Source organism: Ochotona princeps, chromosome 3 (assembly GCF_030435755.1).
Source record: "Ochotona princeps isolate mOchPri1 chromosome 3, mOchPri1.hap1, whole genome shotgun sequence".
NCBI lineage: Eukaryota > Metazoa > Chordata > Mammalia > Lagomorpha > Ochotonidae > Ochotona > Ochotona princeps.
This window is the reverse complement of record NC_080834.1, coordinates 27,439,163-27,466,340: the sequence shown is the minus strand read 5'-3', so window position 1 is coordinate 27,466,340 and position 27,178 is coordinate 27,439,163. Positions and strand designations below refer to the sequence as shown.

Here is a 27,178-nt window from a genome sequence, read left to right as displayed (position 1 = left end):
AATTGGGTTGATCCTCTTCTTAAAAAAACAAAAAAACAAAAACAAAAAACACAAAACTGTTTAAATTTTTTGAGTTCCAAAGACCAGGAGTCAGATGAAATCAGAGCGGAACAAGAGACCAGCTGTCTTCAGCCTGGGCCAGCCCCAACTGTTACATTTAGGAAATGAACCAGCCAATGGAAGCTCTCTATCTCTTTAGCCTTTTTAAAATATTTAAAATAGGGGACCGGGGGCGTGGCCTAGCGGCTAAAGTCCTCACCTTGAAAGCCCTGGGATCCCATATGGGCGCCCACTTCCCATCCAGCTCCCTGCTTGTGGCCTGGGAAAGCAGTCGAGGACGGCCCAATGCATTGGGACCCTGCACCCGTGTGGGAGACCCGGAAGAGGTTCCAGGTTCCCGGCATCGGATTGGCGCGCACAGACCATTGCGGGTCACTTGGACGGAAGATCTTCCTCTCTGTCTCTCCTCCTCTGTGTATATCTGGCTGTAATAAAATGAATAAATCTTTAAAAAAAATAATAAAAAATATATTTAAAATTAAAAAATTAACAGGGCCCGGGGGCGTGGCCTAGTGGCTAAAGTCCTCGCCTTGAACGCCCCGGCATCCCATATGGGCACCGGTTCTAATCCTGGCAGCTCCACTTCCCATCCAGCTCCCTGCTTGTGGCCTGGGAAGGCGGTCAAGGACGGCCCAAGGCTTTGGGACACTGCACCCGCGTGGGAGACCCGGAAGAGGTTCCAGGTTCCCGGCTTCGGATAGGAGCAGCACCGGCCATTGCAGCTCACTTGGGGAGTGAATCATCGGACGGAGGATCTTCCTCTCTGTCTCTCCTCCTCTCTGTATATCTGACTTTGTAATAAAATAAATAAAATCTTAAAAAATAAATAAATAAAAATAAAAATTAACAACAACAACAACAACAAAGCTTGATTCAGGAAGGGAAGACCATTTCTCCAGCACATTATAGAACCAGGTTTTGGCGGCGAGCCCAGACACAATGGCCTCTCAGTCATACACACCCGACCATCACCAATGCCTCTACGGCAAATTCACTGCACTGAGAACTTGACAGAATGAACCCCTATGCCAGCCCTAGAAGACATCTGCCTCCCACATCCCAAAGTCGCATCTGGGGCTGCCCGAGGGGCTTGCATGCCCGTTGGGGCACCCTGGGCCACCGGTCAGGAGCGCCCCTTGGAAGGAAGGTGACGCTGGGGCTCTGCCAGTTCCAAACTTAGCTGGGAGACAGTCTTCTAGGTCAACCCTCTGCTCGCCCCCACGGGCACTGGATGACTCACGCAGGGAGTGCCCACCTGCTCCCAGGGGACGCCCTTCCAACGGAAGTCCTCACCACGCACAGCGCAAGGCATACCTTCACACCCCGGCCCATGGAAGCTGCCCACTCCACACTCAGCTGGTTTCCCCACATCCCAGGCCCTCTCCTGGCCACTACCCAGTGCCTGGGGAACGCCAGGTGCCAGGCTCTATCCTCTTCCCAACCCCCACAGAGCTGGCTGTTTGTGTGGCTGCATTCCCCGCCCCCCTTAGTAGGAGTCCCATGGGGGTTCTCCAAAGTCAACCTTTAGGGACAGTCGGTGCGTGCTGGTCCTGCCCCTCCCCCAGCCCAGGTCCTAGGAGGTCTAACCGGTCCTGGCTGGCCTCACACTGGGGGGTCCCTGACAGGAGCCAGGGCAGGAAGAGGCTCAGGAGCCAAAGACGCAGGAACACAGCGGGAGAGGCGGAGGGCGGCCTGGGTGCTCTGGCTCTGGAGGGCTTCTCTACACGCCCCCCCAGCCTGTCCCTGACTCTGGCCAGCCACGTAGTTGCCCAATCACCTGCCCCTTCTGCCCAGTGCCCAAGGCTGAGACCTGACCCGTGGTTCCCGGCCAGAAGTTTCCTACCAAGCTTAGAAAACAAGACCAGATTCCTGAGCCCATTCTGAGTGTGACAAAGGGAGCTGGGGCCAGGACCTCTATCACTGCCCTGGGATCCCACTCCAGGACAGGAGTCACCAACCCAGACTCCAGGCTGCCACTTCCTGGTCCCTCTTCCCTCCCGACACTGGGTGCAGGGTGGGGCAGGCATGGGGAGATGGGGACGGCCCCTGCGCTGGGTGTATGCGCGGAGCCTCTGCCACTGCGGCCAGTTTCACATCCAGCTGAGCGGAGGAGTCTAGGAGCGGCAGCCTGGGTCCTGTTCTGAGTGATTGGACCTGGAGCAGCACCTCCCTGCCTCAGTTTCCCCATCATTAAATTAGCTGCATAGACAAGGGCTTGCCTGCATGCCTGGTGGAAGGAGAGAGGGAGGGAGGAGAAGAAAAAGAGAGAAAGAAGGAGAGGGAAGGGGGAGGAGGGGATTTGGGGAAGGGGAGAAAGGAGGGAGGGGAAGGGGAGAGGAAAGGGAAGGAGGGAGGGAGGGGGGCGGGGAGGGGCGAGTGCAGAGGTGAGGAGAGCTGGCCACTTCACCTTCAGAGGCCGTAATACGAGGTGGACAAGTAACCACCTCAACCAAGGTGACCTGAGCTCAGGGGTGGGGCTGCGGGGTTCCAAGAAGTCACAGTGGCAGCCGCCTACTCTAGGGTCCCCATGGGGCTCAGTGCAGCCCCAGGCCCGTCATCCCGAGTCTGCTGTGGCCACCAGGGAAGCTGCCCGGCTTCCAGGCTGGCATTCCTGGACCCAGAGCAGCAGCTTCCAGCAGCCCAGTGTCCTGCACCTGGTGCCAGAGAGGTCCACCGTCACCGCCCGGTCCCCAACAGCCCGAGGGGTAGAGAAGAGGCAATAGGCAGGGTCCGGAGGGGGAGCTTCGGACCACCACCCGCCCCTGCGCGCCACCCCTGCCCGGCCAGTCGGCCAGCCCTTCCCATCGCCTGGAGGCAGACCCTACCTGCACTGCTACCCAGGGTCCCCAGGTGGCCTGAATGAGCTCCCAACCCCCTCCTGGCCCGCAGGGAAGATCGGCGCCATCCTCACTTCCTGGAAAATCTTCCCAGACCTCTCCGCAGGATCAACAATCCTCGACTCACTTTTAAGCTTTCCAAGCACCTTGAGAATAGACAGGGTTTGGGGCCTTCGTAATTTTCCACCACTGGGGCGGTTTCGCCAGCTGAGTGCTCACAAACACCCCCCGAGCTGCGCTGTCACTCTAGCCCCGAGATTCCTGCGCCTCAGCGTCGGCGCGGCTCTCCGGAGCCTGCCCACCCGGCCCTCCTCCAGTTCCCTGCGCTCCTTCCCCTCGCAAAAAAGCCGCCCAGACCCTTCCCCGCGCAGGCCCGCCCCTCCGCCTTCTCAGCTCCCGCGGGCCTGGGCCGGCCCCCGCGCCCTGCCCCGGAGTAGCGCACACCTGCGCTCCCCCTCCACCGCGCCCGCCCTGGGCTCCTGGCACGCAGACGCCGGCACGAGCCAGCAGCGCCGGTGGCCACCAGCACCCTCGGTCCCTGGGGCAGGAACGCAAGTACTCCCGGACCAGCCGGAGAGTGCCTCTCCAGCCGGGCCTGTGGGGCCTCGGACAGGAAGCTTGCCGCCCGGCCACCCGTGGACGGAATGTGGGGGCCCGAGGAGCCCGGCGTTCTCCGACGCGGAGCGCGCGCCGCGGGAAATCACTGCGGCCCCTCCCGCCGCGCCCAGGCTGCGGGACCCCCGATCAGAGCCTTCCCGAGGCTGCGGGCCATTCCGCGCCCGGTCGAGTAGCTTGCGGAGCCTGGCCCCGCGGTCCCCGCCGCGCCGGCCGTATCGTTCCCGGCATCTGCGCGAGTTTCCAGTTTCTCCCGCCCGCGGCCGGGGAGCCGGGAGCAACGGAGTTCAGGTAACAGTCGGGCTTGCAGAGGTTTCCCCGAAACAAAGAAACGGACCACGAACCCTGCCGCTCCGCGTCTAATACTCGAACCCCCGGTGGGAGACACTCTCCGGTCAGGCGACTCCACCCGCAGGGACCACCTGCTCAGCCGTGCGAAGCCAACGAGGGTGTCTGGGGCTGCCAGCCGCGCGCTAAGGGGCCCGAAGCGCCCCGCACGCTCCCAAGCCACCGCGGGCGAACGCACCTGCCGTCGTCCCAGGGCTCACAGCTGGGCTCGACCCCACTCAACACGGGGGCGGGGAACTGGGTCTTTTCCTATCCGGGGTGAAGGAGCAGGGTCTCCTCTCAAACTCCTAACCGCACCTCGGGGGCGGGGGGGCTCTAGCACAGGGAGCGGGGCGCGCGCCACTTACCTGCAACTCTCCTGGCCGGCGCTCCCCGCCCCTTGCCCTTCCTTCTCCGCCTCCTCGGGAGCTCACGTCTTCCTTTGCTCCGGGTCGGGCCGGTTCCCGGCCTTCCCCGCAGTTGCTTTAATCTCAGGAGGCGGTGTCCGCTGGCTCCGGGAGACACCCCCAAGCGCGGGTCCCCGGTCACCTGCGGCGGGGGGAAGGGAACGGCCTGGGTCGGGCCGGGCCCGGGGCGGAGGCAGCGGGAGGAGGAGTCTCCCCTAGGGAAAGCCCGGGACGCGCTCCCTGCCCGCGCCCAGAGCGGCGTGCTGGAACCGCGAAGGGCTTCCGGCCCCGACCACAACCTGGCCGGGCACCGGCCCCGCGGGCGGGAGGAGCGCGGGTCGCCGGTCCCCACGCCCCGCGTACCTGATTGGATGTAAAGAGGACGGACCACAGTTGAGACCCGTAGGAGCTTCGGGAGCCACGGTGGCCGACCTGCTGTGGCCTGAGCAGAAGACCCAAGAGGCGCCCTGGCAGCAGCGTGGGGGACGCAGCTCCAGGCACCAAGGACCCTCCACCATGGCCTGGGCCAGCTTCCTCCGTCCTTGGGGCCAAAGTCCTTTGGCTTCCTTCCACATCCGGGTTGAAAGGGCTCTGGGCAGCCTGCAGGTAGCCCAGGAGGGAGGTGGAGGGGCACCCTGTGGTCAGGGGCCCTTTGCCATGTCTGCTTATGCAGGCTCAGAGCACATACACACCCTAGAAGCCTGACCCTGGGACCTGGGCCTGTGCCAGTACAGGGCGCCCCATGTCCTGACTGAGGCTCTGCAGGTTCCTGGGGACAGACTGCACCCACAAAACAAACTGCCACGGGAGAGCGAGCTGCTCCTGGTTGCTTCCACCCCCCCAACCCCTTCCCCACCTTTAATTTGCTTCCCAGCCCTGCAGAGTCCCCAAGCCCCCCACCCCCACACCATTCTCTGTGAGCTTCAGGGAGCTTCCCAAGTTGGTGGAAATGCAACTTCAAAATCTGCTCCGAAACTGGCAGCGATTCATAACCGGAGAACTATTAACACCACTCGAGCACATATCTCAGAGCATGCCCCACATCCGGGACTTGGGGTGGGCGGGAAACCGGGTGAGGCTTCTCCCTCAATATCCCCCTTTACCTCGGATACATGATGGAAACAATATGGACATAATAGTATTACCCACTTTCCTATACCCCCCCCCCAACCTTTTTTTAACAGTAATTAACTATGTAACCATTGTCAACAACAATACAATAAAATAAATTTAAAAAATAAAAAAAAATCTGCTCCTTCGGGTGTGAAGCACCTGGAGACCAAGCCTCACTGTGCCTCATTTCTTTCGCCACCCACGTGTCCCAGGAACCTTCGCAGCCTGGAATCTCTGGCCTTGGCTTTGAGGCTCCGGGTTCTGCGGGAGTCCCTGCAAGGCCAATGCTATTCCCCCCTGGTGACTGCCGTATTGATCTCATTCTCACTGAGCTGATGCCCTGGAAGCCAGAGAGGGTGGGCATCTCCATCCCTTACCGGCTGGGCCAGCTGACAGGCTCTGCTTTCAGACCAGATGGAAGAGGGAGCAAGCCTGGGCCCCCAGGTCACCCCAACCCCTCCTTCCTCCCCCCCAGCAGCCTCACCCCTCGCCTGTCCCTGGGCTCACTCTCCCTCTGCGCTCAGTGGCCACCCGGGACCCAGGCATGCTCCGCCTGGCGTGTCTCCTGAACTCTGCTGCTGTCCTCCCTGGGGAGCGTCTCAAGGCTGCTCTCCACCCGCGGGTCAGGTGCCGCCCAGATGTCCACACACAGCGTGCAGCATGCCTCTGTCCGTCTAACCTGCCCAACACCCAGCGTTGCTCCCATGTCAGTTGTCAGCGTCGTCCAGAGAGACAGAGCCCACGGGAGTAGACAGAGGCACGGATGACAGGCAGGTGGCACTGGGCGCGTGTGCCCATGGAGACGTGCCTGGTGCAGGTCCTACGAGGCCCAGTGCTCCACTGTCTGAGCTTCCAGGAGCCCCTGGGTGGAGGCCTGCTAGCTGGGGCATCCCTGACATGGTGGGGTGGAGCCCAGCCCCCATGGGGAGCACAGAGGGCAGAGAGGAAGGCCGGCCAAGGGAGTCTGGGGGCTCCCTTGCTGGGGCAGAGGGCATGCTTCACCCCACTTCATAAGCCGGAAGGCCGGCCTGGGGCAGAAGCCCTCACAGGTGTCCCCATAGATCGTGCTCAGCCTGTCTCAGGGCATCCTGGCCCAGCCCAGTCAGCAGGAAGCATCTGATTCCCCAGGCCCTGGCGGGGGCCCCCTGATGCACCATACAGGCGCAGCTTCTTCAGCTACACCCATCTCCGCATGGGAAGACAGAAGTAGGGCCATGGCTGTGTCAGGTAGGAGCCGGCTGTGCAGCACACACTGAGAGGCCCGGAGGCCTTCCCAGAGGAGCAGGCTGCGTCCAGGAGTCGGGTCCCACTTCTCCTTGGCACCCCGTAGTGTACACACAGTAACACACAGGCAGTGACAATTCACACACTGAGACGGGGTCAACAGCCTTTGTTATAGCAGAACGGGGAGGAGAGCAAACACACACACACAGGTCAGGAGGAAGCACTTCCTTCTGCCGTGGTGGCAGGCTCACAGGTGATGAGCACAGCCAGTGCCCAGCACACCTGCCCGTGTCACCTCGCCTTAAGCGAGCCTCTCAGCTCTCTGGGTTCCTTACACAGTGTGGGAGCCAAGCCCGCACCCATCCTGCTCCTGCCTGGTCTGGTCATGAAGGCCTTCCGCACCCCCAGACCAACCTCTGGCATATACTGCTTGTGCAAGCAGACCCCCACTCTCTCCCAGTGCCCACCTGCACTGTGGAGTAGCAGCCTGGCTTCTCCAGGGCCACCTGGCCAACCCCCCTCCCCCAGTCTCTCCTTCACTCACTTAGCAGGAGCGTGGTGAGTTGGTGGCCGGTGGCAGCCCCGATTCTAGTGTGATGAAGCACTCATTGAGGCTGCTGTTGGCTGCACCTCCTCTGGCCAGTAGAGCGTAAAGATGTCACAGGGATGGGAGGCCAAAAGCATGCCAGCTGTGGGTGGACCAGGCAGCGAAGCCCCTCCCCGTCTTACCCCTCAGCTCCTGGTCTGTGAGCACCCGCACCTTCAGAATAGAACCCTGCCTGGCCCAATGAACCAGGCCCCCAGCTGTCCCTGTCAGGCCACATGGAGCAGCCAAGCCTCTGCTGTGTCCAGCTGGCTGCTCTGGGGCAATGAGGAGCATGGTGAGGTCAGGCGGTCCACCACAGTGGGTCCTGTCGCCTCAGTGACCTCCAGGGCCAGCAGCGATGCCACGGGGAAGGCCGTGACATTGGTGGTCTGCGGGTCCCCTAGGGCAGTTCCTGCAGAAGCAACCCTGCACAGGCAGGTCTGGGTCCAGAGCCAAGGTCTGTTCCAGCAGGGACAGACACTGCCTCTGCCATGATGGACGGTCAGGATCCAGCGTCACCCCCGGCCCCCGGGCTCTGACGGCCCTGTGGCTCCTGCTGCTGGCTCCTTGGACACTCCCGGGGGACCACGGCCAGCCCAGCTGCGGAGAGTCACTTGGGCTGTCACTGAGACCATTTCATTCCTGAACCCTTAGGGAGATGATAGCAAGAGCTGAGTGATGTCCACAGCAGGGGCCATCCCGTCCCTCCCTGCTGGTGACTGAGTCCCCACTGCTGAGGTCGCCCTTGGAGGGCCGTCCCCAGGACACGGCTGGCTGCTTGGCTTCTGCTCGTTCTAAGGTCTCTCCATCCACATGCTTCTCTTGCCCAGACTGTTCTGTCATTGGTTTTCCGATCCAGGTCCCTCAAGATCAGCCGTATGCCATGGGCTCCAGCTGAAGGGTCGGCCATGCTTCCTTCTGGTGGAGTGGGCCACTTTTGGGCTGCCTGACATCCTGCCCTTCCTTGCTGGCCGCTGGAGCTGGTGCCCTCACATTGAGCAGCTCAGTCTGTAAGCCAGGGCGTCTTCCTCATTTGCTGATGGCAGAAAATGCCCCTCTCCCACGATGCCAGGCCAGGATGCCAGTGGCAGGACCCTGCCGCTCCTAGCTGTGTCTGTCCCAGTTATGCTCATGCTTGTGTTTGGGAACATTGTTGGGTGCATTTTCCACTGTAGCGTTTCACGTCTCCCTAAGAGCCAGGGGGATGCCATGGCCCCTCAAAGACTGGGTGCTTCCCGGCTGTGGTTTGTCTGCGTGCCCTCAATATCCCACATTGGGAACTTAGCCCTCTAGGCAGCAGGGCTGAGAGGTGAGACTTCTAAGAGGTCTTTGGTGGCAGTGACCTTGGCCCTGCCCATGCATGGGCTGGCCCTTGTACTTCCTGCTGTGCGTGAAGAAACAAGAAGAGCCTGACCACCTGTGAGCTCCGGCCTCTTCGACCGGCCGGCCCGCCGAGCCATGTGGCATGGCCTTGGTCTCCTGGTCCAGTGCCGCGATACACACCAAGACTTCCTTGGTCTAAAGAAGCTTCTAGAACCCATCTTGCTCGTGTTCCAAGGAGGAAGCGAGTAGTCCCAGGAACCACAGGCAGCCCCCTTCCCCTCACCAGGGAACTAGGGCCTGGATGAGAGGAGTTCCCCAGGGAAAGCCGCAGCAACGGGCTGCCGGGACACCAAGCTCCTCCCATCTCACTGAGTCACTGAACCAAAGCAGCTCTGAAGGCAAGCCCACGTCTCACTGTGGCACCAGCACCCCACGGGACGGCTGCTCCACTTCCCATCCAGCTCCCTACTGATGTGCCTGAGAAAACAGTGGAGGATGGCCCAAGCACTCGGGCCCCTGCACCCACAGGGGACCTGGAGAAAGCTCTAGATCATGGCTTCGAACACGCCCAGTTCTAGCCATTGTGGCCATTTGGGGAGAGCTAGCAGCCACAAGATCTCTCTCCCTCTGACTATTAAATAAATAAATCTTTAAATGCATGGCTACAGATTGCATGTAACATCACATAGATTGAATCACAATAAAAACACTGCAATTGGGCCCGGCACGGTGGCCTAGCGGCTAAAGTCCTCGCCTTGAATGCGCCAGGATCCCATATGGGCGCTGGTTCTAATCCCGGCAGCCCTGCTTCCCATCCAACTCCCTGCTTGTGGCCTGGGAAAGCAGTTGAGGACGGCCCAAAGCCTTGGGAGCCCACACCCGCGTGGGAGACCTGGAAGAGGTTCCTGGCCCCTGGCTTCGGATTGGCGCAGCACCAGCTGTTGCGGTCACTTGGGGAGTGAATCATCGCACAGAAGATCTTCCTCTCTGTCTCTCCTCCTCTCTTTATATCTGAGTTTGTAATAAAAAATGAATAAATCTTTTTAAAAAAACACAAAACACTGCAATCATCTTATGCACCAGATTGGCTAAAAAAAAGTTGCCCAATGTGTACCATGTGCAGCATGCTGGAGGAGGGGGAGTAGATGGGGTGCCAGCTGGAGCAGCCGCTTGGAGAGGAGGGGGAGTAGATGGGGTGCCAGCTGGAGCAGCCGCTTGGAGAGCTGTGGCGACGGGCAGCGACCCTGAGGGCAGTAGTGGCCCCTGTAGTGGCCCCATCCACACCTGGACATTCCACAGCCCGGGGAGGCACTGCCCCCTTCTAAGACCAGATGCTGCCCAAACGCCTCCCTGTATGGCCGCAGTATGCCATGGGCAGGGTGGCAGCGAGCCGGGGGCCCTGGCAGCGTGCTGGCATCCGTGATCTGTCTCCAGCCCAGGTCCTCAAGACACATGTGCCACTGTACTATCCCCAGTGCCTTTGGTACATTGCACGTCTGATCTGTGCGCACGGGGGTCTCATGATTAAAGATGACGCGTGTGTGATCCCTGAAGTTGGTGACTTGGACACGAAGCAGTGGGGACATGGCTGGGGACACAGTCTGTGCGCCCGGCCCTGGTCAGAGCCCCAGCTCTGCTCTCTCTCCAGCTGTCCGCTCAGGTGTACCCTGTACCCTGGGAGACAGCAGGTGGTGACTTGGGGAGTCTGGTTCCTGCCCCCCACGTGGGAGGCCCAGGTGGGCTTCCCGGCCTTCGGCTTTGGCTTTAGGGAGTTTGAGCAGTGAAGCAGCAGGTGGCAACTCGGTCTCAATCTCTGTGTGTGTTACTGTGATTGTTTAAACCCCACTGTTGGGGTGGGATGGGTAGTCCCGGCCTTGGGTCCCACACTGCCTGTGCCCGACATCCCCAGAGACACAGAGCCTGCAGCAGGAGCAGGCACTGTTTCCGTGAAGAGGCAGGTGTGTGGGTGTGGGCACTGCCCAGTGCTATGTCCTTCCCACCCTGCCCCAGGCAGGAGGCCTCCTCCACTGCCCTGAGGGTTCCTAGGGACAGGGAGGGAGGTCCGTCCCCTGCACAGCTCTGGGCAGAGGAAGGCTTCCCTGGGTGTACTTGCCATGCTGCCAGCCCATCCTCCAGGGAGCTCGGATCCCAACCGCTCGCACGAGTGTGGTGCTCCATGGTCGGTCTGGGAAGCAGGGCTCCGGTGTCCCTGTGGATGGCACAGTGACCTCTCAGGGCATGTCCACCATGCCCAGCTGGCATGCCCCCTTTCTACAGTGCAGGACGCTCGGGATCGGGAGGAGAAGCCACATGGCTCTGTCACTCAGCAGGTGGGTTGCAGGGCTGTGCCTGGGGCTGAGCCAGCATCAGGAACAGGGCTGCTGGCATAACCATGCCGGGGTCCCTGTAGTGGGAGGTCTGTTTTCAGGGACCCCAAACCCTGCAGGCCCCTTTGCTGTGGAACCCAAGAGGCACTGGCAGGCCAAGGGTGTTGGACTAGCGTGGGGCAACCGTGACTGTCAAGGTGGAAGTCCGGTCCATTCCTGCCTCCCCTGCTGCTGCACAGCCCTCAGGACAGGCTGCCAGAGGCTAGCTACAGGACCAGGTTCAACGCCAGCTGTCCTGAGGGCACCTCACTCTGTAATACAAAGAAAGACAAGAGAGCTGTGTATCTGCTGCTTCACTCCTCAAACAGCTGCAACGGCTGGAGCTGGGCCAGGTGGAAGCCAGGAGCCAGGAGCTTCCTCTTAGTCTCCCACATGAGTGCAGGGGTCCAAGCCCTTGAGCCATCCTCGGTTACCTTTCCAGGAATATTAACAGGGAACTGGATGGTTATCGGAGCAGCTAGTACATAAACTCATGCTCATTTGGGACGCTGGCACTACAGTGAATAGTGGAGGCTTAACCCATTATGTCACAAGTGCCCAAGAACCACCAGTACCAGTACGACCAGGGCAGATACAGGTGTTACTGCTGGTACTCAGGAGAGACCTCCTCCTGGACATTACCCACCCCACTTTCTTCTCCATGCCTGACTGGGACCCAGTTCCCACAGCACTCGTGGCTCCTAACAGCATGCCGGAGAAGAATTCATCCACTGCTGCCAGCCGTGGCAGCATCCCTTCTCTGGTGCCAGTTCGAGTCCCGGCAGCTCCACTTCTGATCCAGCTCCCTGCTGATGTGCCTGGAAAAGCAGAGGAGGATGGTCTAAGTGCTTGATGTTGGCTATTTTCACCACAAACCCAAGATGCCAGGCACCAACAAGTAAGCCACACAGTTCTTGGGGCAGGGAGAAACAGGGAGCAGAGAGAGACCAGAGGGCAGAGGCCTCTGTGCAGCCTCAAGGGAGGAGTGGGGAGTGTGGGCAGGTCAGGGATTGGAGAAGCAGCTGTAGACAGACGCCAGGGATAAATGCCTCCAGGGCTTGGTGCAGCAGGCTGTCGGATGTGGGGCCATAAGTGCAGGGACTGGCGGAGAGCACAGTTTAAACCTAAAGGTTCAGGAAGCTTACTTAGCGGCGTGGGCCTTAAAGGGACTGAGAGCTAGCGGATTTAGCTAGTGCTGGGTAAGCAGGTGTTCAAGGTGGCCCTGAGAGCAGCATGGCGCAGTCGGTCTTCGAGCCCCTGTTGAAGTCACTCCATGTTCCTCCCTTGTGTTACATACACAGGGAAAGCGGCACTGTGCTCTTGCATAGTTGCTTCCAGCTGACCCGGGGCCCTGGATCTTCTAGTCGGTGGTCTCACGGTGGCAGGGGAAGCAAGGGTAGGCCAGGAAAGGCTGATATCCCTGTAAAAGGAGCTGGTGAAAGGCTTGGGTAAAAATCTTTTGCATTTGGGTATGGAGAAAATTTTGAATGCATGAAATTAGACAGAGAGCAAATAGGAGAGGGGTGATTATTATCAGGTGGGGGGAATTATGGGGACAATTCATGCTAGGATAGGGAACTGGAACCATCCAGTGGAGCTCACATTTTTTTGGTGTACTCCCAGAGATGGTCCCGGAGAGCATTTAGTGTTTTAAAGCTTTGCTCAACTACCCAGATTCCCCGACCTAATAGCGGCATTCTCCCCTTAAGAATCGGCAGATTTCCCCTTTGGCAGTGTGAGTAGGTCAACAGCCCTCTGGCTTTGTAAGTTACCTGGGCAAGAGAAGTTAGTTGGCATTGAAGAGAAGCTAGGGTCATGGAGGCAGCATCGATAGCCTTTGGAGGCGGTCTGCAAGGTCCTGAGTGGAAGTGAGTGGGTGCCTCGAAGACCCTGCAGCCAAGCCAGCAGCCACAAGGGCTGTGACTACACTCACACACACCAGAGCCAGGGAAGATCACGCCATTAGAGCAGTGTGGTGGGAGAAGCCAAGCAAGTTCATCCACCGGGATAGAGGGTCAGGTGGGGAATTAATATTACTGGGAGACAGACCCCAGGGATACTAGGGTTAATAGAGGGAAAGATGGACCCACTCTATCAGAAATAGGTCCCCAATGGTGCAGGGGTGAGGTCGAAGACGATATAGTTGAGCCGGCATGGGAGAGGTGTGGGGTGGAATTGGTTGGTAAAGAGACATGTAGGGTTGTTAGGACCTGCTCCCACGGGGACAGAATTTAGAAGCTTTGGAATGCTAGAGAACGCACCTTGGGGTTATTATAGGGCAGGGATGGCTGCTAATGAGGGCCATTGAAGCAAACTACAAATAAAGCAGCAGGGGTGGGTGGAATTTCGGAGTTGTGATGGGATGGTAGGAAGAACAAGCCATGATGAAGGGGTTTTAGGTTCAGAGAGTGCACTGTAATCTAAGGGGCTTTAAGGTGTGTTAGCAGGGAGTGAGAGTGTGTTACATTCCTTGGAGTTCAGGGTATTCAAAGCAGAAAGCACGGCAGTGAAAAGTGGTGGCAGTCATGACTGCAGACAGGTCAGGGTTAGGAACCAGCTGTCTGTGGATTAAAGTTTTTGCAACAGGAGTTTTATTGTGGCTGGTGAGGTGCAAAGCTGCTGCTTAGGGGATGGGCCACATGCAGCGCCGTGGGTCTGGTATAATAATAAACCCTTGATCTTTTGTAATACAGACAAAAGATCTGGGTTTTTTTCTTGGTGGCAATTCCCCCAAAGTGAATCTTGCACGACAGGTAAGGGCATCCCCCATATATACCCACAGGCAGACCCGGCCTTACAAAATGACTGGGTGTGGTCCTAGGGGAAGCACGAATCGCACCTCGATTGTAGCTCTGTGGGTGCGGAGCAGAGTGGAAGGCGCAGTCAGCGAGCATGGGAGCAGCCTGTTGCAGGGCAATAGATGTTCCCAACGGCCCTTGTGCCTCTCTGCTACTGCTCACCTGAAGCTGCCAGAAGCCGGCTCTGGGGAGGTCACCTGGCGGAGAAGGACGAGCAGTGAATAATGGAAAAGCATCCTACCAACACACGGTCAAGGGGCGCCCAGGAGAGCTTGTCACAGAGCGTCCAGTTGTTGGGGCAACAACTACAAGGCCGCTAGTAAAGATGAAGTTCACACCGCAAGCAGAATTAGATGGTGGGGGGTGGCGGGAGGTGATTTATAGTAAGAAATATAAGCAAAAGGTGGAGAAAGCTCCTGGGAGATGCTGGTCAGAGACGAGGCCGGGGAGGTAGACCGGTGGGTTTTGATACTTGAGACTCTCCTGTAAGGTCTGCAGGAACCTGTGGAACTCAGGGGGCGTTCGGGACAGAGGGCTGCCGGGGGGTACTCGTTGGAGCACTTTCAGGGGCTCGTAGGAACATGTTTTCTCCGAGGGTGGTTTAGATGCAGGGCCCCAGTTTGGGGGGTTTCTGGAAGCATCTCTGTGGCTTCTGGGGCATATCCGGATGTGTGGTGGGGAGATCTGGGGATGTGTCTGGAGGTGGGGTAAAAGTTTAAAATGGGAGTGGTAGATCCAGTAAGGCAAGTCTTCGACATTGGCAGCCATGGGTGCTCAGTGTGACCTTGAAAGGGCCTCAAGGACCCCGAGACCTGGGGGATTTGCAGTAGAGCCGGGGAGGCAGGATGGGGGGCAGTCTTCAGGGTGCTGCTCATGCTTGGGTCCCTGCACCCACATGGGAGACCTGGATGAAAATGTTGGCTCCTGGCATTGGCCTGTGCCGGGCCGGGCAGTTGCAGCAGTATAGAGAATGAACCAGCCAATGGAAGATTCTCTCCGTCTCTCTCTTTCTCTCTGCACCTCTGCCTCTCTCCCTATAACTCTTTCAAATAAATAAAAGAGAAACACATATTAAAGTAATAATAAGGATTTATTTATCTTTATTTGAAAGGCAGAGATACAGAAGAGAGAAGGAGAGAGTGAGGGATCTTCCACCTGCCGGTTCACTCCCCAGATGACCACAGCCACCAGTGGAGCAGCTGGGACACAAACCTCTGCTCACGTGGAGTGCTGGCATTACAGATGGCGGCTTAGCCCACTGCCCCACCATGCCGACCCCCAGGGCAAAGCAGTTTTGAAACCCATGCAATTTTGTTTCCATAATAAGCGTTTAAAAGGAGCTTTCCGAAGAAGACTTCTGTCATTGGATTTGTTTTAAATTTTTTGAAGATTTGTTTTACTTGAAAGGCGGAGTGACAGAGAGAGGAAGAAACAGGCGCACAGGAGGGTAGAGAGAGGCATTGATGCTGCTGGTTCACTCCCCAAACTAGTTAACAAAGTTGGGCAAAGCTCGACTCAAAGTCCGGAATCTCCTCCAGCTCTGCCGTGTGGTGACAGGGACCCAGGCACGGGAGCTGTCAGCTGTTGCTTTCCAAGGTGCGTGAACAGGAACCTGGAGGGGAAGTGGACTAGCCGGAACTCGAACCAGCACTGGCATAGAGGATGCTGGCATTGCCGGAGGTGAGTTCACCTGCCACACCACGACCCCAGCCCCCTTCTGTTGGAGAAAGCAGATGGGAGCATACTAGGGGGAGCGGCGGCTAATCCAAGCTGACCGGTGTCCTTTTAATAAGCCTCTAGGACACAGGCACAGAGGGAAGGCAAGGTGAGGTTATGGGGTGGGGAGGGAAAGCAGGACGGAGGACCCCGCCAGAGCCAGCCCTGCCTGTCTCTTTTTTGTTGTTTTGTTTTAAATTTTTTTTTTAAAGATTTATCTATTTTATTACAAAGTCAGATATAAAGAGAGGAGGAGAGACAGAGAGGAAGATCTTCCATCTGATGATTCACTCCCCAAGTGAGCCGCAACAGGCCGGTGCGCTCGATCCGAAGCCCGGAACCAGGAACCTCTTCCAGGTCTCCCACATGGGTGCAGGGTCCCAAAGCTTTGGGCGGTCCTCAACTGCTTTCCCAGGCCACAAGCAGGGAGCTGGATGGGAAGTGGAGCTGCCGGGGATTAGAACCGGCACCCATATGGGATCCTGGCGCATTCAAGGCGAGGACTTCAGCCATGCCGCCGGGCCCCCTGCCTGTCTCTTGATCTGGACTTTAGCCTCCAGGACTATGTGACAACAAACAGGTGCCTTGCAAGGCCCTGGGGCCTGCTGTTGTGTTGTAGCCTCCAGCTGACAAGCTAGGGGGGTGGGGGCGGTGGGGCACGGAGCCCGGGCTTGCCCTGAGCAGTGTGGGCATCCAGGCCAGGCTGATGAGCCTGCCATTTCAGAGATCCTAAAGGAACAGACAAACCTCAAAACAGCTCCTAGAAACGGGGAAGGCCTTAAGCACAGTCACAGCAGACAGAATGTGTGAGGCTCGCCAAACCCTGCAGGCTCAGAAACGGACACACGGCCGAGAGCACCAGGGGCTGGGGTCACTGACCAACAGGAGGAGGCTAGCTCACAATGTGGGAGGCCCCAGCTCCCTTGTGCCACGTCACCCCCCTCCACCCCATACTCCCGTGGAAGGCAGAAGGGCAAGTGAGGGCTAGAGCAAGAGTGGGGTAGGGACCCCACTCCCATGCTAAGCCTGAGCTACACACAGGGACCAAGCCCACCCTCTGCCCCAGGCCCAATCTGGAGTCCAAGTTCCCAGCATACAAGTTTTGGAAAGAACTTGGAAAGAATGTATTCAGACCACAGTAAACCAGGTGCTTCTGGGCCTGAGGCAGTTCAGGGATGCTGGAGGGGACCTTGAATGTCAAGGTCACTCCTGGCCTGGACAGGTGGGCCACAGGGAGAAAAGGAAAATAGCCAGGGAGCCGGAGCTCCTGCAGGGGCTGCTGGCTCTGGGACCAACTCCAGTGCTGGAGGACAGAGGGGCGAGCCCACCAGGAGAACAGAACGGATCTTCCAGAAAAGCTTTAAGACAGTCAGGCAAGCCACCGCTTGGCTGAGCCCCACGGCCACTTCTGACCCAGCACTCTGCAAGGCAGCAGGTGGCAGTTCAAGGACTTGGCTTCTGGTTTTGGCCTGGCCCAGCCCTGGCAGGCATGGAGGAGGTGAACCAGCAGATGGAAGATCTCTCCTATCCCCTTCTCTGTTGCTTTGCGTGCCTAAATAAACTTCTAAAAATGAAATGAGCTGAGTCAAAAGGCAGGCATTTGACACAGTGGCTAACCTGCTGTTTGCGGCACCCACATCCCATACCGGGGCCTGGGTCCAAGCCCCAGCTTCACTTTCTCCTCGCGCTTCCAGTTAACCCACTTACCCTGCAGGGCTCAGGTTCCCATCGTCACATGGGATAGAGTGCCAGGCTCCGGGGTTAGGACCCAGCCCAGCCCCAACTGTCATGGTCAATGGGTCTGGGGAAGTGTGGTGGCTGGGTGGGAGGGAGGACAGCCAGAGGGAGCCTGACTTAGGGACCAGCTTCTTCTGGCAGGGACTGCCCATGGGCTCAGACTGAAGGTGACTGAGTTCAGGGTCCCCGAGGAGGAGACACACTTCAGCCAAGTGTGATGGACAAACCTCTGGTTCTGAGTGGCAGGCGGGAGCCAGCAGTTCGTCTAATTGTTTCTAAGACTAAAAATAGAAAGGTGCCTGGCCTTGACCCAGCCAAGTAGAGGGCGTGGGTGCCTGGCATCCAAGCACATAACAGGTGAGTCATTTTCCAGAACGTAGAATGGCAGCAAGGGGCTTTTGTTAGTCCTCAGGGGAAATTCAAGGTTGTTAATATTTAATACAGAGGCCCCAGACTTCCAGCAGCTCCGTGCTTGTTCCTTAAATGACCAGTTTCTGACCAGGGACTTTGCATGGCTAGAAACTCACAATCTGATTTGCTGTGATGACAACCACTCCTGCTCCCAAGGTGACCCAAGGTCACGGGAAACAATTCACATCTGCAGGGCAGGGACTGGGTCCAGGGCAGGGACTGGGTCCAGGGCAGGGGCTTGACCAGGGGCAGAGGATGAGCTCAGGCAGGTGTTGGGCCCAGGCAAGAGGCAGGCCTGGGGTCTGGGGCTCAGAGCAGAGGCAGGACTCTGGGCAGGGGCTGGGCTCTGGGCAGGGGCTGGGTCCAGGGCAGAGGGTGGGCCAAGAGCAGGTCCTGGGTCCAGGGCAGGGGCTCGGCTCAGGCAGGTGCTGGGCCTAGTACAGGGGGTAGGCCCAGGGAAGGTGCTGGGTTTGGGGCAGATGTAGGGCCCAGGGCAGGGGCTGGGCTTGGAGCAGGGGCTGGGCTCAGGCAGGTGCTGGGCCAAGAGCAGGCGCTGGGCCCAGGCAAGAGGTAGGCCTGGGGTCTGGGGCTCAGGGCAGAGGCAGGACTCTGGGCAGGGGCTGGGCTCGGGGCAGGGGCTGGGTCCAGGGCAGGGACAGGGGCAGGGGCTGTGTCCAGGGCAGGGACAGGGGCTGTGTCCAGGGCAGGGGCAGGTGCTGTGTCCAGGGCAGGGGCTGGGCAGTCACAGTGTTTGAGTGACTTCCGCTGGAGATACTTTATGCTTAGGATGGATTTATTAGAACAGGACCCACATCATGCAGGAGCATTGCCATACCATTCTCAACCTCTTTTGCTCTTCTTTTAATTTATTATTATTATTATTATTATTATTATTAATATTACTGAGAAGTCAGATTTACAGAGAGAGGTGAGACAGAAAGATCTTCCATCTGCTGGTTCACTGCCCAAGTGGCCGCAACAGCCAGAGCTGAGCTGATCTGAGGCCAGGAGCCAGGCACTACTTCCATGTCTCCCCACGTGGACACAGGGTCCCAAGGCCTTTTCCCAGGCCACAAGCAGGGAGCTGGAAGGGAAGTGGAGCTGCCGGGGTATGAACCGGTGCCCTAATGGGATCCCTGCAATTGCAAAGCAAGGACTTTAGCTGTGCTTTTCCTTTTTCTTCTCCTCTCCTCACCTCTCCTCTCCCTTCCTTTCCTTCCCTTCTGTCTTCCTTCCTTTCTTTCCTTCTTTCTTTGGCCAACACAGAATGAGAAAGAGAGAGAGAGAGAGAGAGAGAGAGAGAGAGAGAGAGAGAGAGAGAGAGAGAGAGAGACCTCCCATCTCCAGGTTCACTCCTGGAATGTCGGCACAGCCGGGAGCAGGCCAGGCTGAAGCTTGGAGCCCAGGACTCCCACTGGGTGTCACACATGATAGGTAGGGACCCAGCACCAGGGCCAGCACCTGCAGTCTCCCAGGATGCACTAATAAGAAACTGGATGGCAAGTGGAGCAGCCGGGGCTCAAGGTGGTACTCCTGTAGGGTATGGGGCAGCCCAGGCAGCAGCTTAGCCCACTGAGTTCAACAAGATAGATAGAGCAAGATAGACAAGATAGAATAGAACAAACATTGTTCTGTTCGGATAAAATTGACCAGAGCCACAAGTGCAGATTGGTGGAGAACATAATCTGTTTGAAATTCTTTTCATATTTATTTATTCATTATTGGAAAGGCAGATTTACAGAAAAGGATATACAAAAATTCCCCAAGTGGCCATGATAGCTGGAGCTGCGCCGATCCGAAGCCAGGAGCCAGGAGCTTCCTCTGGGTCTCCCACACAGGTGCAGAGTCCTAAGGCTGTGGTGCCACTCTCTACTGCTTTCCCAGGCCACAGGCAGGGAGCTGGATGAAAAGCAGGTTTGTCAGAACATGAACTGGCGCATGTAAGGCGAGGCCTAGACTACCAGCTGGCCCAAGACATTTCTGAATATAAAGGAAGAGCTGGCTGGCAGGACTTTTGCTGGACCCTGACTGTTGTCATTTAGATACTGTCAGGGTACATTGTGAGTGATGCGAACTTTATCTAAACTGTGCATATTCTAAATCTGTTGGATTCCACCCCTGAGGCATCAGAGGTGTGGAGACAGAGGTCAAAAGACTGCTGGTCTCAGAGTCTTTCTAGAACTTCTCAGAAGTTCTACAAAGTACAGACCCCACCCCAGGAGCAGGTGGGAGCTCTGGCCTTGTGTCGTTGGGTGCACTCTGGGCCAGAGCTCGAGGCTGCCCGCTGTGACAGTTAACCTTCAGCCCTGCTCAAGAGTCAAGGGGCTTTGCTGAGCCCCGGCTGGGAGCTTCATTCAAGAACTCCTTGGCCACTTAGTCCTAGGGCCTCTGGAAGATTCTAAGCTCCCAGAGAATCCCAAGGCAGGCTCATGTTGAGACCCACACCTTCTGAAGGAACCCGCTGCACCAATGACAAATTGATTTGTTTGTCACCGAGTGGACTAATGATCCGCGGGAGAAAATGATGGTTACCGAATGGACCCATCTCCGGCTCCCCGAGTGGACCCATCTCCTAGGCTCCCCAAGTGGACCCGTCTCCTAGGCTCCCCAAGTGGACCCGTCTCTGGCTCCGCGAGTGGACCCATCCTAGACTCCCCGAATGGACCCATTCTAGACTCCCCGAGTGAACCTGTTCCCAGCTTCCCGAGTGGACCCGTCCTAGGCTCCCCGGGTCTGCCCTCTGCCCACTTTGTAGGTACAGCTAGGGTCCCTTCCATTCCCCAGCTCACTGTACCTGGCTGGGCAGCTCCCCAGATGCCTGTCCATCTGCACCCAGAATTCTGAAGGTGGGAACCTCAGCAGGTGAGCAGGCAGAAAGAGCACTCTTAAGTAGCTGTGTGTGCATGGTGGATGTGAGCACAAGCTTATAGATCATGTGTGTGCATTGTGTCTGCACGTGTGTGCATGTGTGTATGTGTGTGCACGCATGTATATGATACACTCGCATATGCATATAAGTACATTGTGTGTACATAAGTACATGCATGTATGTTGTATGTACGTGTGTGCAGTGAGTGCATGTTTGTATCCATGTCTGTGCAACAGGGGGCTGTTTATTGTAGCTTATGAATAAGGTTATGAAGCAATACATCACCAAGCACACTTTGCATGCTGCAATTTTGCCAAGCATTCACAGCCACTCCTCAGGGCTAGCCTCGACTCCGCATCAGCTGCATTTATAAACCTGTCTTGCACTCTGATGACAGGTAGCACGGACCGCTGGAGAGAAATCCATGAAAGAGTCAGTGACGCAGGGGCCAGCGGTGGGGCACCAGAGGCAGCCACTGCTTTAGAAGCCGTTATCCTCTCCACGCGCCAGTTCCGGTGCCAGCTGCTCCACTCGCCAGCCGCTCTGCTGACGCACCTGGGAGAGAAGCTTGGATCCCTGTCCCCTGCGTGCAGACCTGGGCGGAGCTCAGGCTCCTGGCTGCTGCCTGGCCCTGCTGCTGCTGCAGGGAGTTGGAGAGTGAACCAGCAGATGGAAGGATCTCTCTCTCTCTCTCTCTCTCTCTCTCTCTCTCTCTCTCTCTCTCATACTGCCTTTCCAATAAATAAGTAAATCTTTAAAACTCATAACAATGCAGACTACTCAGATATCTGCTGAGCCGTCAGCCATGCTGCCCCCAGTGCAGCTGCCCAGGCCACACTGCGCAGCCACCCACACGCTGAAACTCCAAGTGCCTGGTGTGGGCCGCGGCTGCTCCTGGCAGGCCTGGCTGTCCAGCCTGGGCTTCCCCAGAGCTTCCCTTCCAGCCCAGCCCCTCCCTCCCTCCCGGGAGGCCACCCGCCTGGACACCTGAGCCTGAGCTGTCAGTGCTATTTACAAAAGACTTTCCTCTGGGTTCTCGCTCGAGAATTTACACAACACAGACAACTTGTTGCTTTCTGCAGGGTCCTTAAAAGGGTCATTTTTTTTTTAACACCCTATCCCTCTGAGGGTGAGGTCATCTCTTCTGGAACCCTGCAATCCTGTTAAGCATCTTGGCTTTTCAGCGACTCCATGGCAAGGCCTCACCCAGCACCCCGTGTGCGCAGACCTGCGGGGTCACCTCAGGCTGCTGGGCTCGCAGAGGCGGAACACCCGCCGTTGGCAAAGCAAAAAGCAAAACCCACCGAAAGCTTGTCTCCGTAGAAACACTGACTTGGAAAGCGAGTGTGAGAGGGCAGGAGACTCAAAGGAGATTGTGGGGAAATGGAAATAAAAAAAAGAAAGCTTGTTTTGGTGCAAAAATAATTAAAACACCCAAGTCTGAGGAGTCTTGCAGGTCGAGGGAAAAGCATCTTGGGAAAAAACAAACTGTGTGGATTTCCATTTTATTTTATTTGATTTTTGATGATGTTTATATAGATGATGAGGGTGGGAAGGCTCGAGGACCAGGGAGAGCCGGCAACAGCATTATTCACACATTTTCTTTTTTTCTTCCTGTGCCTGGGAGAGGGGGGACACCAGGGGAAGATTGCCTTGGTTTTTTGTGTGTGCCAAAACAAATTTCCTTTAATTTCATTTTCCATGAGATTTTACATAATACATTTGCTTATTTGAAAGTCAGTTACACAGAGAGAGAGAGAGATCTTGAATACAATGGTTCACCCTCAGACGGCCACAACGGCCAGGGTTGGTCCAGGACAAAGCCAGCAGCCAGGAGCTTCGTCCAGGCCTCTCCCCGTGGACGCAGGGGTCAGGCACGTCCAGGGCTCCCCCATGGACGCAGGGGTCAGGCACGTCCAGGGCTCCCCCGTGGACGCAGGGGTCAGGCACGTCCAGGGCTCCCCCGTGGACGCAGGGGTCAGGCACGTCCAGGCCTCCCCCGTGGACGCAGGGGTCAGGCACGTCCAGGCCTCCCCCGTGGACGCAGGGGTCAGGCACGTCCAGGGCTCCCCCGTGAACGCAGGGGTCAGGCACGTCCAGGGCTCCCCCGTGGACGCAGGGGTCAGGCACGTCCAGGGCTCCCCCGTGAACGCAGGGGTCAGGCACGTCCAGGCCTCCCCGTGGACGTGGACGTGGACGCAGGAGCCAGGCACTTGGGCCATCCTCCGCTGTTTTTCCCAGGTACATCAGCAGGGAGCTTGAATTGCAAATTTCTGAAGCATTCTCCTGCGAAACTTGAAAGAAGCTGAAGGAAAAGCAAGCCAGTCTGAAGGTGGTTTGTCTCAGGCCCGTGGGCCGTGGGCCGTAGCTCTGGTGTGGGCACCATCTGGCCAGCTGCTGGCCGTGTCCTCACAGTCCCCCTCGTCATGACTGACTTGGTTTGCTTTGGATTGTACTGGATACCTCAAGACCAATGCATCAGTAAGATTGGGAGGAGGGCGGCGGTGTGGCCTAGCGGTTAAAGTCCTTGCCTTGAACCTGCCGGGATCTCATATGGGCGCTGGTTCTAATCCCAGCAGCTCCACTTCCCATCCAGCTCCCTGCTTGTGGCCTGGGAAAGCAGTCCAGGACGGCTCAAGGCTTTGGGACCCTGCACCCGCGTGGGAGACCCAGAAGAGGTTCCTGGTTCCCGGCTTCGGATCGGCGCAGCACCAGCCGTTGCCCTCACTTGGGGAGTGAAACATTGGATGGAAGATCTTCCTCTCTGTCTCTCCTCCTCTCTGTATATCTGACTTTGCAATAAACAATAAATAAATCTTAAAAAAAAAAAAAAGATTGGGGGGCAGTGCTGGGATTTTCCAGTAACTCAGCCTTGCATTGCTGGGGGTTCATGCTCCTCACACATCCCTGCAGAAGGGTCATGAAGAAGCCAGGGAGTCTGAGCAGCGTGATCCCCGGAAGGGCCGCCCCCGGCCCAGAGCAAAGTCCACCACAGCACCTGGGTTCTTAGTGGCTTACAACAGAGCCTGGCGGATAACATCTGGCAGGTGTTGAAGTCGCTGCTCCCCTCCAGCGCAAGCATTAACCAACATTCACGCACATCTCCGGGCAAGTTGGATACACAATTCTTTGCATGTGTGTGGCTATTCTGTGTAGGGAAGCCATGAAAGGCTCTCTTCTCCCAATGTCGGTTTGATCCTTATGATCTATGAAATAAACTGGCAATAGACAGACAGCAATAGACATCAGCTTTAGTGCGTGCCTGAAACCCAGGAACGAAGACCCAAAGCCAGGCTCCATGGCTGACACTGCTGTGGGCTGCACAGGAGAGGGACTTGGGTTGCTGGGGCACGGAGGTGACCCCCGCCCACTGGGGTTGCCCCTGGTTCACAGGCCACACCCCCCACTCCGTGCCTTCTTCCCGTGGGACTGAGCTGATCCTGGGGTGGGAGTGATGAGGTATCACTCTCCTGCGTGAAGTGCCTTGTGGTCAGAGGGGAGGGTGAGTGAGTTCATGTGGCAGTTGCACTGTGGATGTGTCGCCCAGGCGGCGTGGGCTCAGTGCAACAGGCGCTGCAGCCCCTAGGACCTCACAGAAGCTCACGGGCTTCCATGCACACATGCACACACCTGCTTGACTCACACAGACGCACAAAGCCAGGAACACACACACGGACACACGCGATAGCCACAAACGCCGTTCTCCCTTTCTTTCTTTTTTTTTTTTTTAAGATTTATTTGTTTTTATTTGAAAGGCAGATTTTGCAGAGAATGAAGGAGAGACATATAGACAGAAGGTGTTCTCTCTGCTGGTTCACTCCTCAGTGTCTACAACGGCGGGAGCTGAGCTGGGAGCCAGGTGCTTCTTCCTGGTCTCCCATGTGGGTGAGGGGCCCAAGGACGTGGGCCTCCCTTCGCTGCCTTCCCAGGCTACAAGCAGAGCTAGACCGGAAGTGAAGCAGCCAGGACACAGGCAGGCACCCCGTGGGATGCCAGCGTCGCAGGGCAGAGCATTAGCCCGCTGTTCCATCACTCTCATCCCTCTCGTTTCCTTTTCAACATCTCTATTCTCTGGGTCAAGATTTATCCAGGGGGCCTGGCATCCTACATGGCGCCGGTTCAAATCCTGGCTTCTCCACTTCCAATCCAGCTCCCTGCCAATGTGCCTGGGAACACTCAAGTCTTGGGTTCCTGTATCCATGTGGGGAGACCAAGATGAAGCTCCTGGGTCCTGATTTCAGACTGGCCCAGCTCCAGCCACGGTGGGCCATTTGAGGAGTGAACCAGTAGATAGAAAATCTCTCTCTCCCCTCTCTCTCTCTGCCCACCCCCCTCTCTGTCTCTCTTCTCTCTGGAAATCCACTTTTTGGACAAAATATAAATAAATCTTTTTTGTTGTTCTAACGGCAGAAGAAAAGGAAGAGAGAAGCGCACAGGTGACGAGTCCAGACAGGTGGCGTCCCCAGAATGACCCGACGTGGTTCTCCTCAGGCAGAATATGACACATCTTGAAACAGATGAACGCAAGCTCTGGTGCCACCAAACACAAGTGAGTGTGTCACCCTCGACATGAGTCCGCAGTGGCATTTGTCCCATCCTGACGGTGGTGCTCTGGATGGTGCCAGCTCAGCTGGCACCATGGACACGCAGTGTGGGAGGGGTCCAGATGCAGGGCCCAGCTGCGGCTGGCCACAGGCCATGGCCTCATGAGACTCAGGATCTTACTGGTCTCCACAGCCACGCTCCATCTCGGAGTTCTGCTCGAGGTGAGGAGGCAGCAGGCATTTTTTGGCTTGGTGAGAGACTTGGCACTTGAAGGCTAAGAAAACTTGGGCATCAAGACTTCATTAATACAACTCTGAAGGGTAAACTCCTGCAGCATGCTAGGTAACAGAGCAAACCCCAAGTCCTCCCCAAGCTTGGTGGAAATGATGGGTCCTGCCCATGCCCCTGATACCAGCACCAGGCACTACCAGGGCCGTGGTCTCCCAGCCTCTCCATTTCCCTCCCTCTGCTTGAGGTTTCCCTCCTGCTAAGTGAATTCACCCAACTGAGGGAGCTGGCAAGGGGTGTGGCCAGCCCTGCACCGCTGCAGATAAGCAGTCTGTCTCCCCGGTAGAAAACATCTCCATGTTGGGTCTGACCACTGAGGAGTTCCCAGGAACCCCGGGTCCTGAGCAAGAAGTCAACACCACCAAGCTGCCTGTAGCCCACTTAGCCATTGAAATTCCCGCAGGAACTCAGTATGCCCAACAAAAGGGGAGAGGAGCATGGCAGACCTACCAGGAGCTCCCATGCCAGCTGGCCTTCACGTCCGACCCCTCAGGGAGGGTAGTGATTAAGCAGCAGCTGGACAACCACTGCTGCCGCACCTGCTTCCCCCTCATCCCCAGCGCCACTGATTGGCTTGCCGCACACCTCAAAGGTGCATACAGACCTGGGAGATTTTACAGCAGGGTCTCCTCACCCTCGCCACAATGAGCAGCAGCCCTGCGATCGGGAATCTGAACCCGTCATGGCTAGCTCGGATTCCTTGGTGTGATTCCTTGAGTCCTGGGCCCGAGCGGCAGGGTCTAAGCCAATCAATACATGCTGTTTCCGTGGTGGAGAGAAGTTGCTTCTGCAATGAACATGTGACCCATTAAGGTCAACGGAGCAGCAAGGGAGGCCGGGGGCGGGGGCGACCTCCTGGAAAGTATTCCACCTTCTCTGAAGAGCTGGCCTCACTCTACCCCTTCTTGGGGGCAGGCAACACAGAGAGGCAGGCAGGGATCTGAAGGGGCCGAGGTAGGCTGCCAGTGGAAATTCACGGAGCAGGCAGACCCGACTCTGCCTCGGCTGGATTGAAGTTGCCTGCCCCTCCACTAAAGGTGCTTGTTTTACAGTCACTGTGCGTTGCATTATCCAGATTTGCATTCATTAGTTGTAGATAACCAAAATAGTGTGTGGAGGAGCTGTACCTGTGCGCCCCAGGAGCCTGCGGAGAGAAGCAGTGGGGGCAGCGCCCCACCTGTGGATTAAGAGCTGCGTAGATTTGGATAAGGACGGTGTGTCTCACAGAGGAAGTGGGGAAGTTAGGGATGGAGTCAGCCTACCGCTGCCAGCTATACCAGGGTAAGAGGCAAGCAATGTCAGCGGCAGCTTCCAAGCACAAAGCCCAGGGGAAAAGCATGTGCCTTGCAAATGTCCGCAGTCCCATGCAAGAGACGGACGGCAAAGGTAGCATTCTCCTGTGCGGCCCCGAGAATGTACCAGAGCAACTATGAGCGTTCATTCAGTGTGTGGTCTTCAACAAAGCACTGGGAACAAACACACGATGGGGTGCTATAACCCAGCTCAAACAGCTACAGCTCAAGGAGACACCACGAAAATGAAGATTAGAAATCTTAGAAGTAAAAAACTGTAAGCCCCAACTGGGGGTAGGCCAGCCCAGGCTAGGCTGCAGCATCTGCCAGTGCCCGTGAGAGCCGGGCCTGGGGAGCAGAGGGGTTGGAGTTCTTAGGGGTCTCCTGGACTAGGCCACTATACTCACTGATACGTGCAGGAACTGGAGCTGGGGGCAGACTGGGCAAAGCAGCTGCACACAAGCACACCCAAGAACCAGGTCTGAGGACCTGTCCAGTGAGGGTTCGTAGGGGTCTCCCTGATCCAACCATGCCAGCTGATCCCCAACCTCAGGGAAAATCACATGGATGGATGATCCGGCCTCACAGCAGGTGTTGCAAGACTGGACCACTGTTGCTGACTCCTGTGCGAAGATGGAGAACATAACCAGTTGTACACAAAAGA

At 57.2% G+C, this 27,178-nt stretch overlaps 1 protein-coding gene across 2 annotated transcripts in view; it reads right to left on the bottom strand.

The window, feature by feature from the left end:
- Window positions 1-4,367, bottom strand: part of TMPRSS2 (transmembrane serine protease 2) — a 29,031-nt gene extending 24,664 nt beyond the window's left edge. Inside the window, exon 1 of one of the 2 annotated variants that reach the window (XM_058661605.1) lies at window positions 4,208-4,367. The gene's annotated coding sequence lies outside the window, so the exon portion shown is untranslated. Of the gene's footprint in view, window positions 1-3,856; window positions 3,999-4,207 lie in introns of those variants that run through there. The other variant, XM_058661606.1, reaches the window with a different exon arrangement.
- Between the last annotated feature and the right edge of the window lie 22,811 nt (window positions 4,368-27,178).